At 30.8% G+C, this 19,959-nt stretch overlaps 1 long non-coding RNA gene across 2 annotated transcripts in view; it reads right to left on the bottom strand.

Moving 5' to 3' along the window:
* Positions 1-19,959, bottom strand: part of LOC110282747 (uncharacterized) — a 386,010-nt gene that overhangs the window by 37,171 nt on the left and 328,880 nt on the right. The window contains exon 1 of one of the 2 annotated variants that reach the window (XR_006225118.2): positions 17,304-17,969. The exons of the other annotated variant lie outside the window; for it this stretch is intronic. This is a non-coding gene — a long non-coding RNA (uncharacterized lncRNA). Of the gene's footprint in view, positions 1-17,303; positions 17,970-19,959 lie in introns of those variants that run through there. 2 annotated transcript variants of the gene reach the window in all.

The raw sequence follows: 19,959 nt of genomic DNA, 5'->3' as shown, positions 1-19,959 counted from the left end.
TAAAACCACGAGAACCTCCCACGGTTAACCTGACCGCAAGGAGATAATAACCCATGATCCATCTGCCACTGTCGTCATTTCACATCAGCACTGTGGTCGGCGCAAGCTGAATGCGGAATTCGTATAAACCAGCCATCCTTGATATTCGAACCCGGTTCACCTCATTGGAAGGCGAGAGCCCTATCCCCAGAGCCCCAGTGGCTCCTGGTATAAACAACAATAATGGATTCAGTTCTTGAGATAAGCAATTACGATAGTTGCAATACTTGAAATAAGCATTAATGATAGATGCAATATTTAAAGTAACAATTAATGATAGGTGCAATGTTTGAAATAACCATCAATAATAGATGCAATGCTCGAAACAAGTGATAATGATTAATGCATTACTTGAAATAATGATGGATGCCCTGCTTGAAATAATAGTGCTTTATGCAATGCTTGCAATAAGCATTAACGATAGATGTAATATTTGAAACAAGTTATAATATTTGATACAGTATTTGAGATAAGCATTCGTGATAGATGCAATACTTAAAATAAGATTTAATGAAAGATACAGCATTTAAAACAAACATTACCGTTCGAGACAATTGCAATAAATTAAAGATATAGTTAACTGTTTCTAACAAACAAAATATAATTAAATTGCAATTTAGGTTGATTTAAAAATAAGTGAATTTTGAAAGTTCAAGTTATTTTAAAATGGATAATATTTTACATTCGAGAATAAAGAAATAATTAATTACTAGAAATGAAAATAGGGGAAATACCTAAAACTATCAAGACTTGAAGCACTACTACAGACTCTTTTTCAATACTTAAAATATAAATTAGGGTTGTAAAAAATAATAGAATTTTTGAAACTTTAAAGGTTGGAAGATTATTCCATATTCTAGAACAAAGCAATGCATCATGAGGAAAGATAATATGCAATACTGGAAATAAGCATTAATGAGAGATGCACTGCAGTCGAAACTGTAAAGGATACTTCAAATATTATTAAATATGCAAATTTGGGTGGTTTGAAACAAAGCGAATTTCAAAAGTTCAAGAGTTCTAGGTGGAACATAATTCTACACTCGAGTACAAAGCAATAAATAGTTATAATTCAAAGCAATAATGATTGATGCAATACTTGAAATACTAATGCAAATTGTTTTTCAAAACTTTAAATATAATTTTAAATACCACTGAGCGGGATTCAACAATTTAGGGTTATTTTAAAGTGATTAAAATTTTTTTAAATTCATTTCAAAAGTCCAAGTTCTTGTGGTGAATCATTGTTCTACAGTCGAGAGCACAAAATTATAAATACTTATTACTGGCAATGATAAATGCAATATTTGAAACATAAATGCAATTTTTTTTAAAATATTTTAATCTGAATAATTTAAAAGACGAATTGCGGTAATAAGAAAAATAACTAAAGTTTAGAATAAGTAATAACTAAATAACTAAAGAATAAAAGTTTAAGTTAGGTGTTTTAAGCAGCAGTCATCAATCAACATGAAAATTATGTAAAGAAAAAAAGAAAAAGAAATTCGTTTAATATTTTTTGAAATGGAAACTTTTTCATTAAAATTCATTTCCTTTTTTTTGTTGTTAAAAATGTATCTAAAAATTCAAAACAAATACGTTATTTTAAGAATTAAAGAAAGATTAAAGCTTAAAATTTAAAAATATTCCCAAAAATCGGATTTTTTTGAGAGACGGAAAAATTTGCTTTCAATTTTATCATTAATCATTTAATTATAAATTTTATTCATACCAGAAATTTTTTTACAGCTTTCTCAACTATAATCTGTGTTTTTCGCTGATGTCAAGAATAAAAAGTACTTCTTTTTTGCAAAAAAAAAAAAATGCATTGCTTTTAATAATAAAACTCGTGGCAAAATTTACACTTTTGTAATATAATAATATGGATTAAAGGGTAAGACTGAGAAATTTACCTCACGCATTGAAAAAAGAAGGAAAGAAAACGGACCACTTCGAATAATTTTTGATCTAATGATCAAATCTTCACGCTCTAAGACTCAATATTAATGGCACGAGATGATGACTTCAAAAATACTAATTATTTTAAGTGCAGACTATATTTTAAGTTACGAAATTCAGTTACAAAAAGTACTTTTTCTGATATACCTTTTTTAGTTCTAATCTCTGAAATATACGGGGTAACCACAATCTGGAAAATATGATCCTAATAGTTTGGTCAGGAGAACGGTCCAAAGTTTTTTAATTTTCGAAAAAGAACTTCGAAAAATATTCAGTAATGCAAAATGGAAAGACATCGATCATACTAAAACTAAAATAAAAAAAAGTATGATATTATAACTGAAGCAGAAATAAAATTTATAAAAAAAAAAACAATGAATAATTTGTACTAAAAACAAAAAAAATATATGGACTACTAACTTAGTAACTTATAAACTAATTTAAATTTGTGTTTATAATTTGATTAAATTTCACAAAATTTGGTTAAATTTTGATATATTTTGCTTGAAAGTGATTTTTAATTTCAACATATTTTTGATAAATTTTAATGCTATCATGTTTCATGAACATAAACTTGATTAAATTTCGATTTTTAATTTCAACGTATGTTTGATAATTTTAATGATATTATGTTTCATAAATCATTAACTAAAAACGCATCATTTCTAAGAACGCATCAGTATTCTTTTAATCAAGTACTAGCTGTTGATAAAAATAATAATAAAATATTACTGTTTTTCTCAGAAAGATGAAAAACACTAGTAGAAAAAAACTCATTTTCTTAAGTTTCACGCAAAAAAAAAAAGAAGAAAAAAAAACAAGTAATCATCTTTAATGGACAACCCCGAATTAAGATGACATATTAGAAAAAGGAATTTCTGCTCAATATGAAAAAAAAAAATATTAAAAAGGCATAATAATGCCATTCTTTATTGAATAAACGATTAAAGATATGGTTTACGAAGAGTTGCTGACTATATTTTTTATGAACGTGATTATCATTATTTTTTTTTTTGGCAACATCTATTCGATCGTCCCTTTCCCGTTCCTCTAATTATACTGGTAGGCAGGCAATTAAATATTTCCGGTAATTAAGCGTGGGCCTTCATTTACGACATATCGTTAATTGTCGGCTCTTCGGCCATAGAAACCCTTAGAAAATGCTCGAATTTTTCTCCTGTATAAAAATGGAATAAAAATGTATTTTCAAACATGGGGTACAAGCTATTATCATAGATTAATGTGCATAAAATTTTTCAAATCGTTGCAATTATTTTAGTTTTAAAAATTATTCTCAGTATAAATTTTAACTTCATTAAAGCGATATACGATAAATTAATGAAAAATTATTTTCATTGAAAAAACTTCGATTTATCGTTCTTTTTCCTGAATTTTTTTTTCCTTCAAATTATGTAATTAATTAATGTTTTCAATATTGGGAGATTTATTTTGAATTTTTTCGAGAACTATTTCGACACATTTGTTATCTGATTCAAACGTTCCCATTTTTTTTCGGCTATGGAACCCAAAACAATCAAGCTTATTTCGTCGGAACCATAAATTTATAAATGAAATTTAATGTAATCGTGATCGTTATAACCAAGAATTAATAGAATAATAATAATACGAAGAATTTAAAATATTGAATTAGAGGAATAAAGATTTTTCACAGTTTTATCATTCCCAGTTTTAATTTTTGTTTCATGGTCTGCAGTTAAATTTGCAGTCCCATTGCTATATTTAGTCTATTTATGAATTTGTTCCTGAGATAAACACGTTAGCTGAAAATGATTGAAATTAGCCGAATTATGGTTTATTTTGAAATGAAAACTTAAAAGAACTGCTGTAAATATTGAAAAAGTTTATTGTGGATACATATTTCTTTATTACAGAATTTACTTATTTTGATTTGAAAAGCGTGATAGGAAATATTAATGGAATATTTTATAAATGCTTGTTTTTTCTTTTCATAATCTGTTCAATAGGTTTAATTTATTTCTTGTCTTTATTTTCCTATAAAAAATACTATCTTTATTTTATTGGCATTTTACTTGAAATAATTTCAATAAGTCAATAGTAAGAATACGTCCAATCTGAATTCATAATTTATTTAAATGTAATCAGAGGTGTCAAAACTCATTACTGGTTATAAAATGTGCTAACTCGCGGAACCCCTTTAACTCTTAAACTGAATTCAAGGGTTCCGTGGAAAGGAACCATTTGAGAATTGTTGATCTAATTTATTAATTGTTTTGGAATTTTCTCAAGAAAACTACCACTTAAAAGTAAATATTTTCTTGTTTCTGTGAGTATTCATAATTGGTTTACTCATTTAGCAACAAACTTGTTTGCCTCGTACTATTATAATAAAACTAGCTGTTGCCCACGCTGAAGTATTTTTATTTCAATTTTAACGATATTGATATTGATTTTAACGATAGCGATATTGTCAAAGTTTTTAATGTAATGAATTTTAGCAATAAATTTAAATCTGCCCGGCAGCCCTTAAGTCGCAAAAACCACCATAAGTATGAGTTCGAAACTTTTCAGCATAGTAGACAGCAAAAATATTGAAACTATTTTAACAATAGATCAGATAGAAAATAGATAGCGAGATAAGATAGAAAATAGATAGCGAGATAAGATACAAAATAGATAGCGAGATAAGATACAAAATAGATAGCGAGATAAGATACAAAATAGCGAGATAAGATACAAAATAGATAGCGAGATAAGATGCAAAACTCATCCCAATACTCCATTATGTGCTGTATAACATCCCAAGGCATCTCTAGAACCCTAACTCGTGTATCGAATAATATATATGATATTGCTCGACAAACACTACCTCCGGCACCAATAATTAACATGTGGCACCATAGAACTGTATATATGTAAAATTTCTACAGTCATTTTAGATCGGATCAAAAATAAATCCAAATAATTACTTCGTAAGTAATTTTTTATTTCGATAAAAATACAACATTTTTTCTAGATAAATACTTAACGTATAAGTAACTATTCAACACTATTTAAACTATCACTTGAAACTACATAACAAAGTGAATATAAGTAAATAATGAACAATTTACTAATTATTTAACACTACTGTTGTTATAGGCCATTAATGCCAGGGGTGGGCTTGTTCTTGTTTTCCAGTGGCGCCATCTATGGCCAAGAATTCAACTTCAACCTCACCCATACGTTACACCCGTTTATACGACTGACCCACTCATACATTCATTCATTCATCCACAAATTGTAGTTTGGACCTGAAGCAGAGAACGACCAATCTCCTATCCCGTACCAAGAAAAAATATAATTTGTTATGAGGAGAACTTTGTGACCCGACAGACTTAACGTACACCATTCACTTGGGCCGGCTGGATTCGAACTCCAGTTATCACGAACGGGCGTCGAGCTCCCTTCCAACCAGGCCATCACGGCCCCATTTAACACTACTTAAATTATTATTTAAAATAGCATAACAAAATTAATTTAAACAAATACTTTACGTATAAACACTACTTATCGTATCAGTAATTATTTAATACTATTTAAATAATATCTTACGACAACCAAACAAAATGAATTTATATTGATTATCCCTGTTGCCAATTTAGACAGAGAAAGCCCGAGTTACTAGTGCCAAATAAAAGAAATAAATATATAGACTATACAGTAATTGGTAAACATCTCTGGCAACAATTAAAAATATAGAAGCAAAATTCCGCACTATGTTTACGAAAATCGTACTTAAAGTTTGCTAATGGTATTGAAAGCTAGTTTTGGGAAACTAGGTCAGATATATCTAATGAATGTCGCTAAATTCACGTGAAGAAGAATTTGCAAAATAATATTCATGAATTAATTAAAATATAATCTAAAACGCACTCGATATAAAATAACAAGCCTTTTATACGATTTTTAACATTTTGTTTTCATGCAATTATAGAAAAAAACATAATTATTTTGCCATAAATGAGGAATTTTTTATTTTTGTTTATTTAAATTTAAACTAGTAATACTATTTAACAAGACGCGTCTTTCACAAAGAAGGGCCTTTCTTTTAATAAAGAAAGCGGATTTAATGAAGAGTTTTACTTTAATCAAGGATTTGCTTTTAATTAAGAATTTTAGAGTGTTTTTAATTTAATTTATTTATTTTGCTGTTGTTGTTGTTCATTTACGTCACACTAGAGCTGCACAATGAGCTATTGGCGACGGTCTGGGAAACATCCCTGAGGATGATCCGAAGACATGCCATCACAATTTTGATCCTCTGCAGAGGGGATGGCACCCCTGCTTCGGTTGCCCGACGACCTGCACGCGAAGTCCGGCACTTTACGGTAGAACAGTTTAACGAGGACCAATACCGCACACCTTCGGTCCCTATGATCCAAGTGGTCACCAACCCGCACACTGACCGTGGCCAGTGATGCTTGACTTCGGTGATTTGCTAGGAACCATGTCTTAGCGATCAGTCCTCTGCGGGACTTATTTATTTTGCAAGATGGTTTAAGTTAAACGAAAATACGTAAAAAGATTAGTACGGTATATTGCAGTTTATTAAATTAACAAATTTAAAAATAATTATGAAAAAAAAATGCAAGTACAACAAGTTTGAGCGTTGAAAGATATTGAAATTGCAAACGTTTAAATTCATAAATTCTGAAATTCCTAAAATTCGAAAACGTTTCACCTTGCATATACCAAACCACAGTTTACAAAAAAATTCCAAAAATTTTCAAGGAACGTCATTGAAGTTACAACTACAGTTATATTTTTAGTTCGAAGACCCTATTTTTTATTGAAACTACCGAAAAAATGCATCGGAGGGGTAAGACTGTAAAAAAAAAACTTTTCTTTTTGACATGACGACGACATGACAGTATCCGAAGTGAAGTGAAGCAAGGACGTCTATCCCTCTCTGTCGACGACTCCCATGGATTTCCGCTTCCGGTGACGGGATATACACGTCGTTCTGCATGCCTAGCGATTATTGGAGCCGGGCCCAAAGGAAACCTTTTCGCATGGTGGGGGGAAAATATATCCAGANTTGGTCCTCGTTAAACTTGTAAACAAAGGAAAATAAAACACAATATGCACTAAAATATGTACCCTGGGACTTATGATTTCTTTTTAAATATAGCTGTGAGATATTGACCAGATGACGAAATGGAAATTTAAAGAAAAAAAAATTGTTGAGTCTCATTTGGGTATGCTTGAATGAAAGGTTTTTATGGGCCATTTTCACAACTGTTGAAAAAAATTATAGCTACCGGAGAAAATATATTATTGAAATTTATAAATTACTTAAGGATCCAAATATAAAATTTATCAAGATCAATAGATTTAATTGGCTTTCTCATACATTTAGAATTAATGAGTTAAACTCTGTAGAAAGGCTTGTTGTGGCAAAAAAGGAAAAGGACGACACAAGTTAGGGATGGATAGACGTAGTTGAAAGAGATTTTAGAATATTTACACGCCGAAAGAAGGTACCTGAAAGAAATCTTCTGACCTCACAAGTCTAAAAAAAGACAAGTTTGATTTACACTATTCCAGAACTGAACTTCATCGAGTAATTACCATGTGACGCAAGGAGCCAATCATCACATGCCTGATTCCTGGCCTGGCTTGCAATTGTCTATTAATGATGCTGCATGCCTGAAATCAGGCTAGGAGAATCAGATTTTCATTCCTCTTGTGACGTCACGCACCTGATTCCAGGCTTCGCATACATAAATGAGGAGTACGAATTAAAAACTTGACGATCATTCTCCACCAGAGGAAAGCGGGAAAGTCTCCTCGAAATAAAGCCTTGATCATCGGTGATCTGCCATTCTATTGATGATGAAGATGAGAACTTAAAACTGTCTTTAAAGATATTGAAGAAACTTAATATACAATGAAAAATCTTTTTAATACTTAAAGATTTTAACTCCCAAATATCATAATAACTTTCTTGACGATCCTACATAAAACAATTTGGGAAGTAGTTCCTGAAGACCTGATCTACCTGAGGTAAATTGAAAGAAATCTTGACCATGGGATGCGCGCCTGTTAGAGATGTCTTACATGTATATTCAGTTCAAAATTAATTATTTAATGTAAATTTTAGTAGGAGGATAAATTAATTTTGAAAATAAAACATTAAAAATGAGAAATAGTGGCACACTGTTACAGAGACACTTTGTCGGAGAATGACACTTATACCTCACATTAGTTACATACTTACCTTACCAAAAAGCAAACGCTCTCTCATTTTCAACACCACGCACATGCGCAGAATCTAATAATGATGGTGGTCAAATGAGATATTATACAAGTTTGAAAAAAGAGCAATGCATTTGGATTAAGATAGAGAGTAACAGAAGTCATAAAGCTTGATAGTGTCCTCGAGGTTTTTGATATGCTTTCAGAGAATCTGTATTGCCATTCAGAACAGAGGAAAGATAGTGAGGGAAACATTTTTTAGAGGGATGCCAAAATATGGCCAACATATGCCATCCAGATTGTACTAATGTCAGTGAAGAAACAATGGATCCATGAGGTTAGAAGGTATTGTACCATTAACCATACTCCCCGAACTTTGAAACTATCAGTAAGGTGGAGAAACAACATAATATTTTTTTTTCAGAACTGATGCAAAGATTTTTCCCACTGCTGTAGACTTCTTCATCTAAACTATAAAAGAAATAGGTCTTTCTGAGAAGCATACAATGTCTTTCACATCATTGGCAATGAGAAGCATACAATGCTGGCAACTTACAATGAAGCATAACACATCTTCGTCCTACTGAATGCATCTCACGTCTTTTACATCATTGGCAATTAGAATGCTGGTAACTTACAATGAAGGATAGAACAACTTCGTCCAACTAAATGTATCTTACGTCTTTTCTACATCATTGGCAATAAGAAGCATATAATATTGGTAACTTACAATGAAGCATAACACAACTTCGTTCTACTGAATGCATCTTACGTTTTTTACATCATTGGCAACACGAGATACACAATGTTGATGATTTGCATTGAAAGATAGTTAAACTTGGTTCGGCTGACTGTGTACTACATCACAGGAAAAGAGAAATATACAATGCTGAAGATTTACATTGACAGATAGAAAAACTTATTCCTGTTGAATGTACACTCCCTTGTTATACATCAGCAAAGGAAAATGCTGGTGATTTGTATTTAAAAAAAGAAAAACTTGGTGACGCTGATTGTAATCTACTATTTCTACACTAGCAAGGAAAATTATACACTGGTTACTTGTATTGAAGAATAGAAAAAAAAAATTGACCTTCTGGAAGTCCAAAGTAAATATTCCAAGAAAAACTCGGTTAAGCATAATTAGTTTGTTTATGTTCTACATCACTTCACGTCTATATTTTTGTGTTCCGCAGTGGACTGATCGTTAAGACACGGTTCCCAGCAGATCACCGAAGTCAAGCTGCGGTCAGTGTGCGGGTGGGTGACCACTTGGATGAGCCTGCGTAGGGACCGAGGGTGCGGTATTGGTCCTCGTTAAACTCTTCTACCGTAAAGTGCTCAACTTCACGCGCTGGTCGTCGGGCTACCGAAGCGGGAGTGCTATTCCCTCTGAAGAGGATTAAAATTGTGATGGCATCTTCAGGGATGTTTCCCAGACCGTCGCCAATAGCCCATTGTGCTGCTCTAGTGTGACGTAAATGAACAACAACAACAGCCTATATTTTTGTTAAGTAAGAAATATATAGTGAAAGAATCTTTTGTGAAAGAATATAAAATGTATCACCTAAGAGAATTGACATTTGACAGACTTGGCTTACTCGAAACAGAATTTAAGAAGAGTTGATAACGCAAACAGAAGCCATATTTCAACAAACAATCAGGATTGATGTACTCACACTACATCACTTGCAGGTATTCCATTGAATTAACATACTTTAAATTCTACTAAAAAATGGAATTCATTGATTGAATTCAATTGCTTTCAATTGCTGGATAAGCTTTTTACAAGTTAGTATTTAATTCTAAAATTTTAACACTATTATATTAATTTAATATTTAGTTTTTCAATATTAAAAAATATATTATTATAAAAAATATTATTATCAGTGTATTCGCACAGGAAACGTTTAAAAATTAAGAAATAAATGCAGGAACATAAATTAATTATTTTAGCCACGTTGAGCTGTTATGTTAATTACAACTTCACACTTAAAGTTTAACTCTGTCATTAAAAAATGCCAATTTTTTTGTTAAATTTTTTGATTTATAGATTAGCATTTTCCAGCTAAATTTTTTATTCTTAAATTTACATCAGTGTATTAACGTAACAGTCAATTTAGAAATTAAAAAAAAAATAATACGTAAAATTACTCTAAAAATGTATAGGAATCAAAAAGTAAACACTGGTACATAAAATAATATTTTTTTGATCACAGTGAACTTTTATATAAGTTACAACATCGCGTTTAAATTTTTACTCTGTCATTAAAAAAAAATGCTAATTTATTTTTAAAATGAAATAAACAGAAACAACATCTCTCAAAATTTTGTGCCAACGACATATCCTTTCAAAGTTCTTTCAAAGCTAATTATTTTAAAGACATTTAAAGCCTCTTTTTGATGGTTATCTGAACTGATCTTACTTTGTTTTAATGTTCGTCAGCGTAAATAGTTCAAAGAAATATCTTAAAGCAATTAGGCGGTTTTTAAAAACCCTCCAATACAATTAAAAAACGTGATTTGTAATTCTTGAGAAAAAAAAAGATTTTTCTCTTTGAAGTCGTTTTTTTTATTGTCGTTCGTGTAGTTGATTTTCTTTGCAGTTTAATTTAAAACCACTTTATTTGTTCTTGCTTGGCTCTTTAAATTTCTTGTACAACGGATTATTTCTTTTAATTTAGTGCTCATGAGAAGATAAAATGCTTTTTTTTCTATTCCAACATTCATTGTCTTTGGTAGAAGTACTGATACGTAAAAGCTTGTGAGGGTTGTTGATGCGAAGATTTCGTTAGAACAAATAAATATAAGTGGGATTCTGGTCTTGTTTTATCTAAAAAAAAATTCTTCAAAAATTATTTTTAAAGAGATAATGATTTTTCAAACGCTTTGAAGATACAAAAACTCATTATTGAGTATTAGAAAATTAAAAACAATGTTATCAAGAGCGTTTCATAAGGCTGAAGTAAGTACTGCAGAAAAAATAAATTTAAATTTTATTTCGGCAAGTATTTTAATTTTTTCTTGTTTTTGTCCTCTTTTTCTAGGTTTGATTCAATTTTTGGATTATTCTAACTAAAGTGTAAAATTCTGAAGTGAATTATGAAGAGGTATTTTTTTTCATACTATTTTTAACGCGCAATATGTTTTTGATAATTTTTGAGTTAATAAGTGTCTTTTATATTCTTGAAGGTAAATATTAAGTGTTTTCTAAATATGACTCTTCATTTTGCATTTTTTGAATTTTTATCAGAAATTAATTAGTAATTATCTACTAATCCAAACCAGTAGTGTGTATTTAATTGATAAAATTCAATATTTTTTCAGTTATAAAATTCGCAAGTTGAATTTAGGTTTAATGTTAAAAAGAATTTAATTTTAATTTTTCAAATTTTTTTTATATGAGGTACTTTAGCTATAGTGTGCAAAAATACAAGAGCATCTGTTAAAAAATGGTTGGGGTAAAAAATATAAACTGCAAATAATTCTTAATTTTCTTAAATACTTATGTTATAGGCCTTAAATATACATATAAATATTCATTACTTATTTGAACTATCTTTTGATTTAAAAAAGCAGTTAACATATAATAAGACTTTTTTTTATTGAAATTTAGGACATTAGATTACCTTAATTAATTTGTTGGAAAAGTTGTTCATTTAGAATCAATTATATGATCTGTTGTTTCATTTAAGAAATTTGCCAAAAAATTATCAAAACTGAGATGCCCATTAGCAAATTTGTACCTGTGAGTTCCTGTAATTTTTCTGAATCTGCTTTCTCGTTGTGTTTGTAAATTGTTCTAACATAGCATAGATTACCATACTTTAACATTTTAATTTCAATATCTGTATTAGACGATAGAAAAGTTAATTGTTTATAAGAAAACAATTGTTTTTTCTACTGTTTCATTCAAGAAATTATGAGGAGAAATTATGAAATATTCTACTGTTTCATTCAAGAAAAGATTTGTCCTTTGGCAAAATTGTCTCAACTTTTTTTTTCTTCCCAAAGATTCTTTCTTTTTTAAGTTTCAAAAAAAGATAGTTCTGCCATTTTTAGTTTTTCAGTCATTCTTTCTTTCTTTTTTACTTTTCTTTTAGCTATTGTCTCGCTTTTCTTGCTCTGTTTACAAAACATAGTATTTTAAGCATCCTGAATTGTTCCAACTCAGCATAGACTACCATACTTTTTAATTTCAATTTCAATATGTGTTTCAGACAATGGAAAAGATAACTATTTATAGGGAAACAATTGCTTTACCTATTGTTTTATTCAAGAAATTATCAAGGAAGATTTGCCCTTTGTGGTAAATCTGTCTTAGTTTATTTATATTAAAAAAAAAAAAAACATTTCTCTTTTTAAGTAGCAGAAAAAAAATTATTTTGCCGTTTTTAGTTTTTTAGTCTACGTTTCTAGTTTTTTAGCTTCTGCCCCTGTTTTCTTTCTGTTTTTGTAAAATATGATATTTTCAGCAATATGAATTGTTTCAAGTAAGTATCGTGCTTCACTGTGGAAAAATTAATATTAAATTATTACGAAACCTTGTTTGTTTTTGACGAAACCCCATCTCGTATATGATCAGAATTTCATTAAAGTGACGAAATAACTATCGACACTTCTTTGAGGAAATAAATTTTGTCACAGTTGAAGAAATATTTCGTCAACTTATTTTTTTTTAAAAAAAATAAATAAAAAAAGAAATCGTAATGCTCTAATGTATTTAACTTTTTATAATAATCCCTTTATCGTGAGTGCCATAAAGAATATCCTAACACAAGCGTGATACATAGAACAAAGAAATAAATTACACCTATGCCCGAAACGGGATTCGAACCCGGGATCTGCCTGCAACTCGACCACCATACTGGTCGATTGGCTTATTTCGCTTCTTTCTTTTTTATCGTCTAGTCTTCATCCTAGATTCGTCATTCTAGTTAACAATCTCCCGCAATGAGCAACGCTGAGGCTACGAGTTGATGAAACATTTTCATATAATACTTGACGGTTCACAAATCACGTGATTTCGCGACGAAATGATTCTCAAAGTCAACGAAATACACCTGATCGATTGTTGAATTGTCAAAAGCGAGAGGAGTTTTATTTTTAAGAACGTTTACAATTTTAAATTCAAGAACATTTTTGCTGGTTATTTTTTTTTTCGTCAGAAAACATCCTAAATCTACAACATTCACAACAGTATCTTCATTTAAAACCACAAAAGTTAAAGACTACATTCTGCTACGGGTCATTTAAGCTCCCTGTGAAATCATTTTAAACTTTCATAAAGCGCGTGGTGGTAAAAGCAAAAATCCACTTTAAGTATTCGAGGTCATTAATAGTACGGGGGAGAATTTTTTTCCCTGGTGAAATAAGGGAGCACTCCATCAATCCCCCATGTTAAATCAAAGCATGAACTATTGTGGGATCATTGGCCATGAGGTATCATTATCCCTTTTCGACCCATTAAAAGCCCCTTAGAAACCATTCCCCATTTTCAAAATCAGGGAAAAGCGGTTACGAACTTTATAGACCAATTATTCCAGTTACCCCTTTTACCAACGATGTTGATTGTGATGATCTGTCTTGGAGTAATCCAATTTGGGAAACGATATTAACGAACATAATGAGTATTTTATGTTTCCCTCTTTCGCTAAAGATATTTTCCACTTCAGATAGCTCTTTTAAAAACAGGCAAATTCATAATTTTTGACATGTAATGGCATTTATCTAATCATTGGAGGTAATAAGTATGTATTCCGATGAATAATGCTTTTTTTCCGCCTCATTTCTAGAGGAGAAAGAGTTAAAAATTACTTTAAAATTCTATTACGTGATTTTTTTCTTTTTCTTATGAGGTTAAATAAGATAAAGATTGTCATCGAGTTGTTCTTACGGAATGGTTAAAATAAAATAAATGAATCAATGAAAACAAGAGCAAATTTAAAATGTTTTAGTTCGTAAAAAACTATTAAAAATATTATAAATTTAAATAAAAATGCTTATTCATTTATTGTCTTTATGATCACGACACTTATCACCCACAATGCAGATTTAAAGTACCCTTCAGGTAACCTGAGCAAACCCCTAAGTAATCCTTAAGGATAAGGGATCTTAAGTGATCCTTTATCCCTAAGTAATCCTTAAGGTACCTTAGAATGCAAAATTTTAAAAATTTTTAATTTAGAAGTTTTATGTCGATTTTTGTGTGTATGTGTGACACTAAAACATGGTATGGATGCAAAAAAGTACGAAGGAGATATTTTTTAAAAAAAAATATAAGATAAATCTGGTAAAAAAGGCTAAGAAGTGACCTTTTTTCTAAATCACATAACTTTGTAAAAAATTATTATAATTCCATTATTTTTGTTTTATAACGCTCTTAAAAAACTCAACTTGGGGAATAGACTAGGCGAGAAATTGCAGTTAACTATTTTTAATATAACTGTAAAATATAAAATAATACTTTAATCCACTAGTCAGTAATCTATTTCCTAAATTTATGTATATAAAATATTCATGCAAAATTTTAAGTAATTTGCATAATTACTAAATAACTAAATTATTTTAAGATACTGCATTTAGAATAAAACAAAATAACTTAAAAAATTAGTTTTGAGAAAAAGGTAAAAAAAGACACAATTATCAATTTAATAACTTATATAGACGGTTTTTTTTTTTTATAAAATCACCATAACTTCTGTTCGATTTGACAATTAAATTTTCAACAGTTAACAAATAAATTCGATTCTTAATCGACAATTAAATTCGATTTGACGATTAAATTTTTAACTCACACTGAAATTTCAAATTAATTAATTCTGAAAATATATTTGGTATTCTTTTTCAAATTTTTAAAATTTTATTAGCTTTAGAAACTACATAATAATTAGTTAATTTGCATTATAAACAACTTATCATAGTAAACTAATTAGCATAATAAACAAATAAACTACAAAAGATAATTTTTTAAAACTTCACAGGTATAATTTTCTGTTTCCTTTTAAAATTTCAGAAATTTTTTTTGAAGGGTAGAGTGTCTGGCAATCAGAATTCGAATACATAATTATAGAATCCTTGTCAAAAAAATTATATNGCTTCTCACTGATGAAGTTTCGATCAGAGACGCCCCGGTTACAGTTTTTTCCTCTGCTCTCGTTTTCTTCTTTTTTTCCCTTCGAATACGTGTGTGTCCGCTAAAGAAGTTCTTTTTCCATTTTCTCTTCGTACTTTAGATTTTCATTTCTCTTGCTAATTATGATAGTCCTAAATGCTTTATTTTAAATTAAGTCTTGTTAAGGATTCTAAATTTTGCCATAATAACACCCAACGTATATACACAAATAAATTAAAAAATAAATGAAAATAAAATTAAAAAGTAATAATAAGAGAACAAAATGCAATTTAAGCATTAGTGATTCTTAATTTTGTTTTAAAAAAAACACTGTTTAAAAAATGAAAACAAATTTATTTTTATTGTAAACAAATAATAAATCTTTTGTAATCAGAAAGCAAAATATTAACAGATGTGTACAATTTTAAAAGCACGACTTGGCTATAAAAATTTTTTTTCAAGATTTTAAATCCATTTATAAATTAAATAGTAATGCAGCAAAGTAAATAAAAACAATTTAAGACCGGAACTTGTTTAATAAATACTTAAATTCTGATAAATAATGTCTAATAAATAATTAAAATTTGAATATTTAGCAGACCAAAGAAATAATATTTGTATGTCCTATTATCGATTCAAACACGGTCCCGAAGGGAAAGTTTATTGACATACAGCAGCTATTATGGTCTCAATTACTAGTCTTATACTTCGTTGCAAGTTAAGAAAAGACCATTACGGTATAGGACTTAAGTAATCATTAAATCCTATACGACTGTATATAGTTCCGTTTTATTTTGTCATTAAATTATAGAAAAATACTTTTGAAACATAGGCGCTTTTAAAAGTTAAACTCGTCGAACAAAAATTTAATTCGTGCTGTCTTTGACGATATATATCATTGAATTATTAAAAAAGGGTTATAGTTTTGTTAGCTTACTGGAATCCTAGATTTGGTGACATATTTGGTTTCTGTAAACAGGGAGATCGTTCTTAGAAAAGAAACAACTATATGACGTTGTAAGAGCATTGAATTTCATTAGACCACTAAAAATGACGCGTTTTATGCTGACATGTCCTTAACAAATCAAATACGAGATAAAGAATGATTTTACTTTTGTTCCGGTATAGAGGAAAATCGTCTGCAAGAAACAATATTCATCAATTCCTTTAAAAAAAGACGTGTTCGATTTTTATTATAATTTTATAAATTCTTTTCAGTTGTTAATTGATTATTGTTATTAATAAAGAAATAAGCAAAAAAGAGGCTGTGTAATGTAGATTAAAGAGTTGGCTATGTTGATATACGTTCGCGATGGGAGCTAAAATTTTGCGTGCAGATGCAAACAGGCATTTTATTTTTTAAACTTGCAATAGAATATAGTTCTTTGTTTACCAATTGCAATTCTAATATTCGATTTTGTTTCATATCACGCTTTTCGTAAACTGGGGTATCAATTCATATCAACATTATCTCATAAAAAGTTGGCAATTAAAATAAATAAACAAAATTAAAATCTTCAAACATCCATTCAAACTTTGTATTATGCAAACTTAGAATAAATCCAAATGCTTTGTGTTCGGAGCATCGTACAGAGGGATTGATAATGGGATATGGGAATTAAAATGATGAGTTGTTAGGATACAAAAAAAAAAGACTTAAGTCTGGATTTTTTATGCACACGCATAAATTGCATGGGTTGCAAATCTAGAATTTAGTCCTACTATGAATACTTTATAAATACACACTTCGACTTTTAGTCTTGGATTGACTATCACGGATGCAGGGAGGGGTCCTGTAGTCTGAAATCTGGCAAATCGAGCCCCCTCCCCCCAGTCACTGGTCCCCAATGCTAGTTCTACCATATCAGATCCCCATGATATAGCCTTCCTGAAGTCACGTGATTTGGTACATGATCCATTGTGCGTAACCGCAGTCGAACGGAGTTCAAAAAGGTATGAACGTTGTACTTACCACTCGGACAACCGGGATGCGTTAAAAAATAAGATCCAAAACATCAGTTTTTGAGATAGGAAGCCGAGATGGGTGACGCGAGGATACGGCAAAAATCCAGGCGGAGAGTCACCGTCTCGGGATCGGTGGAAGTTGTGACAGGAGTGGCCGAGAGACGATGTGCGCGAGCCGCCGACGCTTTTATTTCTGAGAATTGTGGGCTCTGATATCGAAGGACTCTTTTGAGACAATACAATATGCAACCCGATAAGGAATGTTCCTTCCTTACAAAATTCCGCACAATATTTTTGAAAAGAGTAAAAGGGAAAAGGGGTGGAAGACGGGTACTACAGGGGGAATAATAGCCTAAAAATTCCTTTTCAGTGTGGAGCCCCCCGAACGAAGCGCGCGCTCTTTTCAATGTGAGAAGTGTGTGCTTTTGAAAAGGCAGTTTCTGTATAGAATCGTCTCTCGCTCTTCAAAACCGCCACTAGTACGCAAAAGATAAAGAGAGAGAAATTCTATGAGACTACACAATGAAAAGGAGGGGGCACTACACCCAGCAAAAGGAGATGCTTTTCCCGAAATCTCTTTCCTTTTAAGGGATGCTTCTCTCCTTGTTGTCTGCCTTCTATGAAACGTCCTATATATAAGCCTCTCTTTTGAAAAGTGTTCATTTCACCAATTACTGACGACCGATGGCGGCTCGCGATAAAAGGAGAAGTAAAAGAACTCTGTAACCGCTTCTGAGCATGCGCAATACACCCCCACCCCTATCATTGGCCACCCTTTTGTCCGGCAGATCGAAATCGAAGGAGGATGGAGAGGAGAGAAGAAAAAAAAAATAATTCGACAGACGAATCTGTCCTCGGGCACCCCCAACTCCGAATATGTCCATCCTTGATTTCTTGGTCCTCTCGCGCACCTATACTCATCTTCGAGTACTATCTGCGATTTTTTTTTTATTTCAGCGCACATGTATGTAATATATCTATACACATCCACACGCTCACACATCTATGTGAATCCCCCCCATCCCCCGAATCTTTCATTCTTTGAATCTGTACTGCAAATGACGTTGGAAAACTCCAGTTCCCAATGCATCCCCCCCGCTTCCACAGCGGGCCCATTCCGTTGCTTTTATCGGGCCTGATTCAGGCGCCACAAAAATCCGATACCCCCTCTTTTATATTCCTACCTTCTCTTTTTGCTGCTTTCCACCCCCCTTTCGCCACCAGTCTCCGCCCCTGGCATTCCCCCCAGAATCCATTCACTGAATCAGTGGCACATTCTTTTCAGGGGCTTCTCACTGATGAAGTTTCGATCAGAGACGCCCCGGTTACAGTTTTTTCCTCTGCTCTCGTTTTCTTCTTTTTTTCCCTTCGAATACGTGTGTGTCCGCTAAAGAAGTTCTTTTTCCATTTTCTCTTCGTACTCCCCTCCCCCCCTCTCTCTCTTCATCTCAGTCTCTTACGTCGTTTCAACCCCCCTAAAGGCAAGTAATTTGCTACTGCCTGTGCCAAATCCTCTCCCTCTACACTCCCACACACCACCCTCACTTCTCTATCTCCTTCATCTTCTTCTATCCCTTGCCTTCAACCTTTATTTTATTTTAATGTTTCTTATATGTGGATTGTATGGATGTATATTTATATGGAACACCGTGTCAATTTTTTTTTGTGCAGAAAAGTGGTGTAAATTACAAAACAAACTTTTTTCCTTTTATTTATTTATTTTATTTATTTATCTTCAAATTGGTGCAAAACAAACCAAGTAGGCAAAATGTGAATTAATTAGCTTTTTAGGAATAAAACACTTTTTTTATTGTCATTATTACTTTAAAAAAAGTGTTAAATTTAAATAATGTTCCTTGTTATAGTGTCTCTGCGTTAACGCATAAAAATATGAAACCGTAGGACTAATTCTAAGAGCTTGATACCCTTTTCACTATTATCTCGGATCAAAACACAAAGGAAAAACTGGGTTTATATATATATATATACATATATATATATATGCATTTATATTATACGTTATAACAAAATGATGTAAATAATAAAAATATAATACAATTTTTTTTATATATATACAATATATATATACACACAATAAAAACAAAAAGGATAAAGGAAAAGAGAGATTAACGAAGAAATTGGAAATTGGAATTTTTTTCTTCTTAGATAAAGCAACTTTGGAGTAATTTTTCAAACATTAGAAAATTATATAATAAATCATTTTTATTTTTACAAAACTATGATTTTTCTTCGTACTGACATATTTCGCCATTTTCATAATTAGGATAATTAGGATAAACGTGAGTTAATTAAATTAAATTAAATTAAGAGTCACGAATACAGTTACAAACTCACAACAGTTAGGAAAAGATTATATTATTGAATAAAGACATTTTTTTCGTGTGACGCAAAACACCTTTAAAAAGTAACAGCCCATGAAAATACGAAACATGCCACGAAACAAGCACAAACTCGATTTTATTGATATAAATTTAAAAAAAATAGATAATGTGCATGAAATAAAGATGTGGATAGTTCATCTTTTCGCAAAAGAAAGAAAACAAATTTTAATTAATAAAATATGAATAAATTGTTTCCTTAAAAGCAATTTATCAGATGGTATTTTTAAAAGTGATGGTTTATAAAACAAAATGAATATATAT

The sequence above is a fragment of the Parasteatoda tepidariorum genome, chromosome 1 (assembly GCF_043381705.1).
Source record: "Parasteatoda tepidariorum isolate YZ-2023 chromosome 1, CAS_Ptep_4.0, whole genome shotgun sequence".
Classification (NCBI taxonomy): domain Eukaryota; kingdom Metazoa; phylum Arthropoda; class Arachnida; order Araneae; family Theridiidae; genus Parasteatoda; species Parasteatoda tepidariorum.
Note: the sequence above shows the minus strand (reverse complement) of the source record. Positions and strands in the feature narration are given on the sequence as shown.